The following is a 12,301-nucleotide window of genomic DNA, read 5'->3' as shown; positions in this document are numbered from 1 at the left end:
CCTCTTTTTATATTAGATGTGAAGATACCCATTAGAGCAAAAAAAATGTGATCTAGATTGTGGTATGTTCACACAACACAAAATATTTTACATTATATACTAGCCAAAGTAGTTATCACAATGTCACAGCACTATTGGTGTGACATACTTAAATCTTTTAGAAGTGCTCATTGATTCTGCAACAGAACTACACTGTCACACTCATTTTAGCATAAAAGCTGATCCACTAATGCCACACTCATTTTAGAGAAGAACACAATACACCTGATCAGCATTTCACTGCTTAATACTACCAGGTCAATTATATTAATATACGCATGTATCAATAGAAAATACTGTTGCATTTGTATGTTGCTTACTCACGAAATTCTTGAATATTTATTTCAAATATCTGAAAATTTCATATATTAAGACAAAAAATGACATTTCTCAAAAATGTGAATACAATTTCAATGCTGTTTTATTAAAAATGAGACTTTTTCTTGAACATATGTGATCATAAAAATGTATGAAAAACTATGTTGTAAACTGAAGAGAGTTTTTCATAGCATGAACTATATGAAATTAAATATCAAGTTTGTACACCAAAACTGCAAGTTGTAATATATTTGTAACCATTATTTTTTCTGAAATTTTTTTTATTGTTAGAGTCAGTAATTCAAAATAACTGAAATTCCTTCCATTTTCACAAAAATATTGTTATTAATGCCACTAAAGTCAAATAAAAGACCCTTTGTGATATGTGGCCCAAGTATAAAATTACTTCTATTTAAAAGTTAAAATCTGGATGTAAAAAGTTTACTCTAACAAGGTCGTTGACATTCACTGCAAATTGTATTAAAGAATAATTGTAACAAGATCCCCTTTTATGACTTGTGAATATTATCTTTAGGCATTTGCAATATGTAATTTTTTTAAGCAGTATTATGTATAGAATTGTACATGTGGTTGAGCAGAGCCATTGATGGCAAGTTACTGCAGTAAAGGTTGAATTGTATTAAAGATGGAAATTGATATAAATGCCAACCAAAGAACTGAAGAAGGAGAAATGTAACTATTTAATTGAATACTTGAAAACTCAAAAACTTGGAAATCTTTTTACTGCAGTCATTATACCACTGAATGACTCAGCAGTTTCTCCATTAAATTACAGAGCATAAATCCTTCTTCTTCTTCTAATATTTCAGCTGTGTACCATTTGGCCATCTTCAGAAGACTGGCCCTACACTTGTCCCATCCCTTTAAACCCATGGACCATTCCAATCTGCATGTGGCTATAGATATACAAGCACCGGAGGTGTTGACTGACAGCAAAGATGCATGAGTTTCATTTTTGGTTATGTGGTTGATCTACATTGGGAAGTCAATGTATAATTCTGAGTTGCACTGTAGCAAAGCCTTTGAAAGTTTATTAAATTAAATTTTGGATTCGGACCTTAAACTGGTATATATTTAAAATTATTCATCAAATGAATTTCAACTGCTTCTTTCACTGCCGTGTCCCAAAAAGATGAATTTGATACAAGGAGTTCGACATTTTTGTACAGCATAGAGTGACAAGTGACAATGTATTGCTCTGCCAAGGCTGGGGGTATTGGGCTGGATGAGGCAGGTGTACCTGAAATGTTCCATGAACTTTTCAAGGACTGTATGAACCACCTGCCTGACATATGAAAGACCACACACTCAGGGGAACTTTTAAACCCAAGCAGTCAGTAGCATTAAATTATCTTTAGTGGAAGCCAAGAATGCTGCTGTCTTCAATGGAGGGAGAACAAACACTTATTTTAGACTAGATTAGAATCTGTCATGTTTTTGTTGATAGCTTCCCGCCCATGGTAGGAAAAAATGAATTAAAACTTTTCTTTGTTGTCTTCTGTATTCCTTAGGCCAATTTTTGGTTTTATTCATAGTTCCTTCGTATCTGCTGTGGAGAATATCCATTACCTTCAAAAGCTGTTTTAAGTGTAGAAGTTCCTTTTGCAGACTGCCCTCATCAGCAATGAAATGTGCTCTGGGTATTAAAGTTCTGAGAACACTCATCGCCTGGGAAGTACAGTGGCAGTTGTTTGAAAATAAAGATCAGCATGCATTGGCTTCTGATATAGCACACATACCAAAGTACTACAATCTTTAGGCTGAACCAAAATATAAAAATAGAAGGTAACCCTCCTATCCCTCCTATTTTATTTCCATTGTGAAGTGGATTTGCCAATGGATGGGGTTCAAATGTTTTTAAAATTCTTGTTATTTATCTTCACTACAGAGCCACATTATGAATGTGTCATGAACATAGCCTCAAACTACTGTGGTTTACAGACTATCAGTTTCCAGCGTCTTTTCCTCAGAGTACTCCATAAACAAATTGGACTCCAGAGGTGACAGGTGACTACCCAAGGTGACACCATCAGTCTGTTCAAAAAATTCATTACTAAATATAAAGTATGTTGAGATCATAACATGTCTAAATAAAGCTGAGACCTCTTTACTAAAACTTTTGCCAAGTAAGGACTCTGACAGGGGAACCTTTGTGAATAAAGGCATCACATCCAAGTTGACTATTAAATCAGTGATTTAACCCTTGCAATATCAAGGTGTGGATGGGTAATTTGGGCTCATTTTTTTTAAATATTGTAATCTAATCAGTTACTTTATACACTGCCACAAAAAATTGATCTCCTGGAAAGATGACATCAGTTTTGTTCTGATCATGGCATATGCCACCTGGAGCATAGTGGATTTACTGATAATGGTTTCAACATCGTCCACCAACAGGAAGCATAGTGGCATGGCTACCAGAGTACCATCTGTGTCTGTCCTTTAACAGGGAATGCTCACAGCCAGGAGGTTCAGTGTGGTGCAAATGTGTGAAAAAGCAAGCAACCATGACATGGACATGCACTTGTGCTTCCTACAGCCAACTGAGTGAGTTCAAAAAGGGGTCAAATTTTGGTGTCCCAAGTGGAAGGATGGTCCTTCTAGAGAACAGCTGTGCAAGTTGTATGTGCTGCATCAGTTGTACAACAATGCTGGTATCTGTGAACTCGTGAACATTCAAACACCCTTAGATGAGTTTCTGGACATCCACATAGCATAGACATGTTCCAGGATCATTGTATTGTAAGGGCAGCACTGGTGGATTGTACAGCTTCCACAGCACAGATAAGAGGGCTTGTGAGCTCAGTCATGTCAATGTGAACTGTTACAAACCAGGTATTAGCAGTGGGACTACAATCACTCACGCTCCTAGCCCATCATCCACTCACGCCACAGCATCATCGATGTGCACCGGTCGACTGATGCTGTCAGAGGGTCACTGGGGAGATGGAATGGTGCACTGCAGCCTTCAGGAATGAAAGCAGATTCTGCGTGCACACTAGTGATGGTCATTTGTGCATACAACATAGACCTGGTGTGCACTACCTCATAGACTGCATTCATCTAAGACACACTGCCCCCATCCCAGGCCTTATGGTCTTTTGTGTGATAAGCTACAACTCTCATTCAACTTTGGTGGTTCTGGAGGGAACACTATCCAGCCCTCAGTACATGCAGAATGTTGTTAGGTTTGTTCTTTCACCATTCTTGCAAAGGACAATGATCTGTCATTCCGACAGGATAATGCTCACCCGCAAACTGCCTGCAAAACTTGAGGTGCTCTGCGAGATGTGCAGCAACTCTGCTGACCAGAATGTTCTCTGGACTTGTTTCCTGTTCAGAACTTATGAGATATTATGGGATGAGAAATGACTTGTGTGACTTGTTGACCAACACAGAACTGTGTGAAGTATTTGAGCAGGCTCAGCTCAGAGTATCCCAGGACAGTATTTGCCAACTGTACGGTTGACTGGATGGCAGACTCAAAGCCTGTATTTTCTCCCATAGAGGCTACAAAACGCACTAACATGAGTGTTTCAGCATGGTTCAATACCTGGTACCTCAGAAATATTTGTGATATTGAACTGCAAACGTAATAATTTCCTGTACTCTGTATCACAGTTGCAACAATAAAACTTGAGTGAATCTGCACCTCTAAAAACGCGGACAAATTTTTTTCTGGCAATGTATTTCGATTTATTGCTCATAACACATAATTTTACATGCATGTGTGTTTTCAACTAATTATAAAGTTTTTTACAATTAAATCACAATCTTTTTAGTTTACATTATTTCTTATGACATTAAAATTCATGATAAATTCAGGTTTAAGTGCATTTTTGAATAAGCCACTACTTGACTCACTTTTTGAAAATATCCCCTGTTGACATATTAACTTCATTTGGTTACAAGTTATTAAAAACAGCTCCTTTGTCATAGGAGCTTTCCACTGGTAATCTTCTGTTAATCTTCCATTAACCATATGAGAGTCTTTTCTATGCTTTATTTCATAGTTGTAAATAACCATGTTTCTTTTTGTGATCTTAGTGTCTTCTTTCACTAGCATTATAGTTTTTAGCATATACATGGCATAAATTGTCATGGCATTCTGTCAAATGAATAGGGGTTTGCAAGAAGTTCGTGGTTTTACTTTTGCTATGATCCTCAAGGCTCGCTCCTGCAGTATGAAAACCTTTTTCATGCTAGTTTGGCACGTCCCACCCCATAGTACTACTTCATAAGACAAGAAAGGCTACACTAATACATAATCTACAGCCCTTAGGGTCTCAGAATTAAGACATGGTGATATCTTCTTAATGCGTACAGACTGGGTGTTTTTTTTTTACAGTCATAATTAACTTGCTGCTTCCATGAAAGTCAGTCGTATATGCGTAAACCCAAGAATATACTATCTGTACTGTTTTTAGGTAGAATTTCATCAATCACAGTATTTTGTCTCTTTGGACAACTTGGTTTAAAACGAATAGTGTTATTTTTTCTATGTTTAATTTTAGGTTGCCTCTTTCATAATGAGCTCTTGCCTTTTCAATAAAGTTATGTAACTCTTCAATTAGGCTGGGCTCACTATCTGCATAGCAGACACCAGATGTATCATCTGCATACATAGTGATCAATTTCTTGTTGTCAGGAGAGCTTGGGAAATTATTTACATAGCATATGATTAGGACTGGACCTAAAATAGAGCCCTGAAGAACACCAAAATGTATATTTCTTATACTTGGCCTTGTTATCTCTAGTATATTTCCATTAGAGTATGTAATCTAAGTGCACTACTGTCTACCCTTTAAATATATTTCTAGCAATTGCATGAGTTTTCCAGTGACACCACTCTTCACAATTTTTGGTCAGAGAATGTCATGATGTACTCTATCAAAGTCCTTGAGAGGTCCAGAGCACTCCTGCTGCTTGTGATCTTTCATTTAGTTTTTCAACTACATTATGGACAAATTGTACTGCTGATGAGGTGGTACTTCAAGATCTGAAATGTTGCTGAAAATAACTTAATATGTCAGCATTGTTGTAATGTTCCAGCACATTTTCAATATTATTTTCTGCATCAGTTTGCTGAAATTTGAGATTAGGGCAATAGGTCTGTAGTTATGTACTTGCTTTATTTCCTCCTTTTTGTGTATTGGTCTAACTACAGCCAGTTTCAACTTGTCAGGGAACACACCACCTTTGGGAACACAGTTTATAATTATTTTAATTTTTTCAGTTAAAACTTAATCATAAAAAAGTTTTAGTAGTTAATTTTGCTTTTTATAGTGAATATTCTATTCAGTATTTTCAGATTCAAAAGTTTACCTGTACATCAATATATCTTTAAAAAGCATGTTGTGAGTAAAAGTGAACAACAATAAATGAAATTTCCATTTTTTAAATTTCTTGTGGCGGATATGAAGTACCCCCAGCTTGGTAGTACGTGTTGTTCAAAATGTGTTGATATTGCTTAGAGTGTGCTAAATGATATTAGGATCTGGACCCTGCTTCCACAGCAATACCTCTTTAAGAAGTATGTTGTTAATATAAGTCAACAAACAACAAATAAGAATTTTTAAAACTTTTTTCAATGTGGGCATAAAGTAACCCTCTCCCTTTCCCTGTCATTAGTAATGCACTTTGTGGAAATTGCCTTGGTAGTGCTAGGGTTAAGTTTGTCAATGAAATCTGCAGAGTTTTGTGCCTGATTTGCTCATTTTCTCATCATAGGCCTTAATAATTAAGCTAAGAGTAATTTGGATAACCAGTGTTACTCATTATTGATAGCATTGGAACAGCTTTCTTATGAATCTTTGGAAGTCCTTAAAACTTTGAAGGAATCACACAATTCAGTTTCAGCTTTCTCCCAATTTTCTCAAGTGACTCACTGTGCCTGGGCCACATTTGATTTGCACCAACATAAACTTGGACACACAGTCCAGTTAGCATATTATTAATTCTGTGGGGTCTCAGTGATTGGGGAGCAAATAGTGGTGCACTATTCATTCATTTAAGTTGCAGCAGAATGGAAGTGGCATTCAACAAATTGGCATGAAGTTGAAACAGATTCCAAATTGTGCTCTGGGCAAATATGTACATAGTGTATGCAATAAGTACAAAAAGACCGACTGTGGTTTGACAACAAAATTTGGAAAATGATGAAGAAGCAAAAGCTGCTGCACTCTTGGTTTAAAAAAGAGCACACTAATGATTGCTAGCAAAGGTTAGAAGAGAGTTGTGGATTTGTGAAAAGATCAATGTGAGAAGCATATAACTACTAGCACTATCATACCTTAGCAGAAGATCGGGCCAAGGACCAGAGAAAATACTGGTCCTATGTAAAATCACTGAATGGGTCTAAGGTTTCCATCCAGTCAGTTGTTGACCAGTGTGGTGTGGCAGTAGAAGATAGCAAAACTAAAGCTGAAGTTTTAATTTTAGCATTTATGAAATTGTTCACACAGGAGAATCGAACAAACATACCATCATTTGACCATCACACAATGTCCCTTATGAATGACATAGCATCCATAGCATATATAAATAACTGAAAGAGTTGAAAATAAATAAGTTGTCAGGTCTGGATGGAATCCCAGTTTGGGTATACAAAGAACTCTAAAGCATCTCATTACTTAGCTGGCATTTATTGCAAATCACTCACCCAGCACAAAGTCCCAAGTCCAAGTGAGTGGAAGAAAACACAGATGACTCCTGTGTATGAGAAGGGCAGAAGAACAGACTCATAAAATTAGGGAACCAATATCTGTAACAATGGTTTGCAGCAGAGTCCGTTAGTGTGCTACGGTGTTCAGGAAGATGGCAAAGTTGAAGATGCAAGATGACCTGGAAAAAATTTCTAGTTGAAGTTATGAATGATAGCTAGCTCTAAATGTGGAAAAATGTCAGTTAATGTGGATGATTAGGAAAAACAAACCCGTAATGTTTGGATACAGTATCGGTAGTGTCCTGCTTCACACAGTCATATTGTTTAAATATCTCTGTATAACAATGCAGAGAAATTTGAAATGGACTGTATGAACCATCTGCCTGACATTGTGATGAGGCAGGCAAATGATTGACTTTAGTTTATTGGGAGAATTTTAGGAAAGTGTTGTTCATCTGAAAAGGAGACCACATGTAGGGTGGTAGTGTGACCAGTCCTGAGTACTGCTTGCGATCTGCAGCAGGTCAGATTAAAGGAAGACATGAAAGCAACCCAGAAGTGATCAGTTAGATTTTGTACTGGTAGGTTCAAATAACATGCTAGTGTTACACAGATTCTTTGAGACCTCAAATAGGAATCCCTGGAGGGAAGGCAATTTTCTTTTTGAGGAACACTGCTCAGAAAAATTAGAACAATTCTACGCCCACCAACATTCATTTTGCATAAGGACAATGGAGATAAGATACATAGTTGTAGATGTAGGAGTTTATTCCCTGCTGAGGTCTGTATCTGTGCATATACTCTGCAATCCACCATATGGTGCTTCAGTGAACAGACCTCGTACCAATGTGAGACATTCCCTTTCCTCTTCTACATGCACATGGAGTGAGGGAAAAATAATTGTCTGTATGCTTCCTTAGAAGTCCTGAGTTATCATATCTTGTCTTTCCAGTCCTTGTGTGAGATGTACTTTGATGATAGTAGGACAATTTTGAAGTGTCTTGGTGATTCCAATACTCCAAACTTTCTCAGTAGTATTTAGTGAAAAGGACATCTTGTTCATTCCAGAGATTCCCATTTACATTCATAGAGTATTTTCATTATACTGAAATGTTGGCCAAACATATTGGTGACAATTATAGCAGCCCTTCAGTGACTTCCTAGAATCTGACCTGGTGGGGGATCCCAAAACCGTGAGTAGTACTCTATAGTCAGTTGTAAAAGCCTACTTCAAAGATTAACTATAACCTCCCAGCACACTGAAGTTCATCATTCACCTTCACTACAACTGACCTTACATGCTTGTTCTATTTAACATCACATTCAAGCAAATTTCACTGATGACATTGTCAACAGTAACAACTAATACAGTATTCAAAAAATATATGATTATTTTCCCTACTCATTTGCGTTAATTTACATTTCATTCATCATACCAGATACAAATGGAACGCAAATCGTCTTGTATGCTCCTACATACATGTGTATGAAGAACAAGAGCATCCTATCACACTTCCTTGGGGTACTCTGCATGATAACTTTGTGTCTGACAAGCACTTGCTCTTCAAGACTATGTACTGGCTTCCATTACTTAAAAAGTCTTTGAGCCACTTCCTCTTCTGAGAAGCTATTGCATTTGCTTGGACCTTTGTTAACAGCATGCTGTCTGGCACTGTGTCAAATGTTTTGCAGAAATATAGGAATAAGGAATTGACCTGTTTCTGTTAAACCATAGTTTGTAGGATATGTGTGAGAAAAGGACATCCAAGTGATCAGCATTGCAATGCAAGTGTACAAAATACAAGGAGTGTTCAGCTAAGTAGCAGGTGTACCGGTATGAAATGAGCATTTTTTTGTGAAAATGAAACACCAATTTTGAATTGAAAAATAAAAACATTTTATTCCAAGTATTGACCATTGCTTTCTATACATTTTGACCACCTTTCTGGCAGTTTGTGGACACCACGCCAATAGAAATGTTCATTTTTTGAAGCAAATCAATCAGACACCCAACTTTCGACTTCTTCCTATGAATTGAAGTGTTCCTCAGCCAATGCGTGCCCCATTGATGAAAACAAATGGTAGTTGGAATGGATCAAGTCTGGTGAATACGGCAGGTTGGGTATCAGCTCCCAGCCAAGTGTTTTGATTGTATCCTGAACCAGTTTTGCTTTGTGTGCAGGTGCATTGTCATGTAAAAAATTACTTTGTCATGTCTTCTTGCCCATTCTGGTCTTTTTTCGATCAATGCATAGTTCAAATTCATCATTTGTTGTCTGCAGCAATTTAGTATTCACAGTTTCAGTGGATTTTAGAGGCTCATGATACACCACAGTTTTTTGATCCCACTAAACACAGAGCATTGTCTTCTTGCTGAACCGATCTGGTTTTGCGGTTGATGTTGATGGTTGTCCCAGATTAACCCATAATCTTTCCCAATTTATAATTCTTAAAATAAATCCATTTTTCATTGCCAGTAACCATTCGATGCAAAACTGATTTTCTTTCATGTCTTTGATGCAAAATTTGACAAATGGTTTTTCAGTTTTCCATCTGTCTTTCATTCAATTCATGTGGCACCCATTTTCCACACTTTTCGATCTTCCCCATAGCTTTCAAACAGTCAGAAATTGCAACATTTAGCATTGTTCCCATTTGATTCTGATTCAAAGTATCATCTTCATCCAATATTGATTGCAATTCGGTTTCTTTGAACTTTTTTGATGGTCTTCCACGTTCTTCATTTCTTACATAAAAATCATATTTCTGAACCGCTGAAACCATCTTTTGCATGTTGCTTCTGATAGAGCACGATCACCATATGCCTTGACAAGCATTCAATGCAACTCTGCAGCACTTTTTTTCAAATGAAAACAAAAAATTAAAGCTTTCTGCAAATCATCACTTTCTGGTACAAAATTCGACATTCTTAACATGATGAAAACATATGATATTATTTGCTCCATGACTTGATGTGTACTAAGTATCTTTGACAGATGTCATACCAACCAAATGAAAAAAATTAAGGCTCGTTCACAACAAATGTTTCCTATTGACACATTTGTATCTTAATGCTCATTTCATACCGGTACACCTGGTAATGTTACTTTTTTTCTGAAGCAAGTCAGTTCTATTCAGAACTACAATACACCATGTTCTTCCCCATTCTTTTCGTGACAACACCCTATTCTCCAACATAATCTCCATTCGATGCAATGGCCTTCTGCCACCTCGCTGGGAGGGCCTGTATGCCCACACGGTACCACCGGTCAACATCGGAGTCAATGTTTCGCTACGTCAATAACCTACCCATTATCCACTGTACTGCTTCCTGTGGAGTGTTTTCCTTATTGAGCTGTACAGTTGCAGGTCAGAAGGTGTGAGATCTGGGATGTAGATTGGATGAGGAAGAACAGTCCAATAAAGTTTTGTTAGCTTCTTTCAGTGCAAGACTCATGTGAGGCCTCGCGTTATCATGGAGAAGGAAAAGTTTTTGCATTTTTGTGGTGACAAACTCGCTGAAATTGTTTCTTCAATTTCCAGAGGGCAGCACACTACACATCAGAGCTGATCACTGCACCACGAGGGAACTCATCGAATTGAATAATCCCATCAGAGTCCGCGATGACTGCCACAGTGACTTTACTGGCCAAGGGTGCAGCTTTGAACTTATTCTTCAGAGGAAAGGTGGTGCAGCAGCACTCCACAGATTGCCATTTTATTTCCAGTTCAAAGGGATGAACGCATGTTTCATCATCTGTGATGATGTTCCACAAAAAATTGTTATGGTCAGAATAATGATGACCAAGCCATTTTGCACTGATGGTCCTTCATTGCTCTTTATGGTCTTATTTTAGGTGGTGAGGAACCCAGCAGGCACACACCTTTGAGTACTTCAGTTGGTGAATGTGTGTGTCAGCTCTACCAACAGAGATGTCAGTTGAGCAGCAAGTGTTTGATTGTGATTCATTGATCACCTCAAATGAGAATGTCCACAAGTTCTAACACTGCAGGATTCATAGCTGTGTGCAGTGAGCTGTCACATGGGAGATTAGACAGGTTTGTGTGTCCTCAGTCAGATGATGACATATGCCTCACACAACAACTCTCTGTGCTTTTATTCACTGCCAAGTTTTCATAAACATTCTGCAAGGATACACAAATATTTGTGATGTTCTATTTTTATGCCAAGAGAAACTGGATGATAGCTCTCTGCTTGGAATGTACTTCCATTACAGAAGCCATTTTGAATGATACGTATAGTGTTCCCACCTATTGGAATTTCATGAAACTATAAGAGCTGAAACAGGAATATTCCATGATGTCCCACAACAAATTCTGCATTTTTTTCTAACTGAAATTGGCCAAGAAAGAATGGTGTTGCATTACTTATTGTAATGCTAAGTGGTATTGATGTGATCTACATTATCTATGCAAGGGAAGATTATGGACCAGATTTCTCATATTCTCATTTAGAAATCACATTTTAATGTTGATTTTTTGCAAGAAGATTGTGTTATCCCTCAAGCAAGAAGAATAACAAGAAGAAGAAGCAGAAGAAGAAAGAAATGTACCTGCAAATTTTGGAATATGGCTGTTGCAAGACACTTGCCTGTTGAGATTGTTATTTATCATCCCATGGAACTGCTTGCTTTGGTTGGGAAGCCATGAGTGTTAGGTGAATACCAACTGAATGAGTCCTGTAGGGACATAATGCCATGCAGGACCTCAGTGAACCCACAGTTCATCTCAAGAAGGCAGACATATTGTTCACTCAGACACATAGAATTGTACTGCTACATCAGGTACTAGTATCCATAGTCAGGAAATGGTCTTGTTTGTTGCACAGGTATTGACACACAGAGTTTGATGACACTCTGTAGCACTACTGTCTGTCAGCATGCTGATCATTGCTGTAGTTACCTTAGATGCAGCAGCAGAGAGAGACAGCGATGTGCCTGGTACGACACTCAGAAGTGGCACCACGTGGGCTTTTCAGAAGACTCCTCTTTCTGCTTAGAGAATTATAATGGATGTAGTGACACATAGAGACTTCCAAGGAAAGCAAACATTGCCAGACTGCATTCATCATTATCATACAGGCCCACAGGTGTGGTGGTATGAGAACACAAGATGATTGCCTCTGGGTTCGTTAGCCAGTAGTTTTGGGCAGCAGCTGTAACATTTCTGATATGTTAAGGCAGGAGGCTGTACTCTATCTTGGAGATCTCAATGATGTTATCTTCCAATAAGATAATG

At 37.7% G+C, this 12,301-nt stretch overlaps 1 protein-coding gene across 1 annotated transcript in view; it reads left to right on the top strand.

The window, feature by feature from the left end:
• The window catches only part of LOC126292017 (peroxidase-like), a 176,853-nt gene that overhangs the window by 39,719 nt on the left and 124,833 nt on the right, over positions 1-12,301 (top strand). The window lies entirely within an intron of this gene.

Source organism: Schistocerca gregaria, chromosome 9 (genome assembly GCF_023897955.1).
Source record: "Schistocerca gregaria isolate iqSchGreg1 chromosome 9, iqSchGreg1.2, whole genome shotgun sequence".
In the NCBI taxonomy this organism is placed as follows: Eukaryota; Metazoa; Arthropoda; class Insecta; order Orthoptera; family Acrididae; genus Schistocerca; species Schistocerca gregaria.
This window is presented reverse-complemented; position numbering and strand designations above follow the sequence as displayed.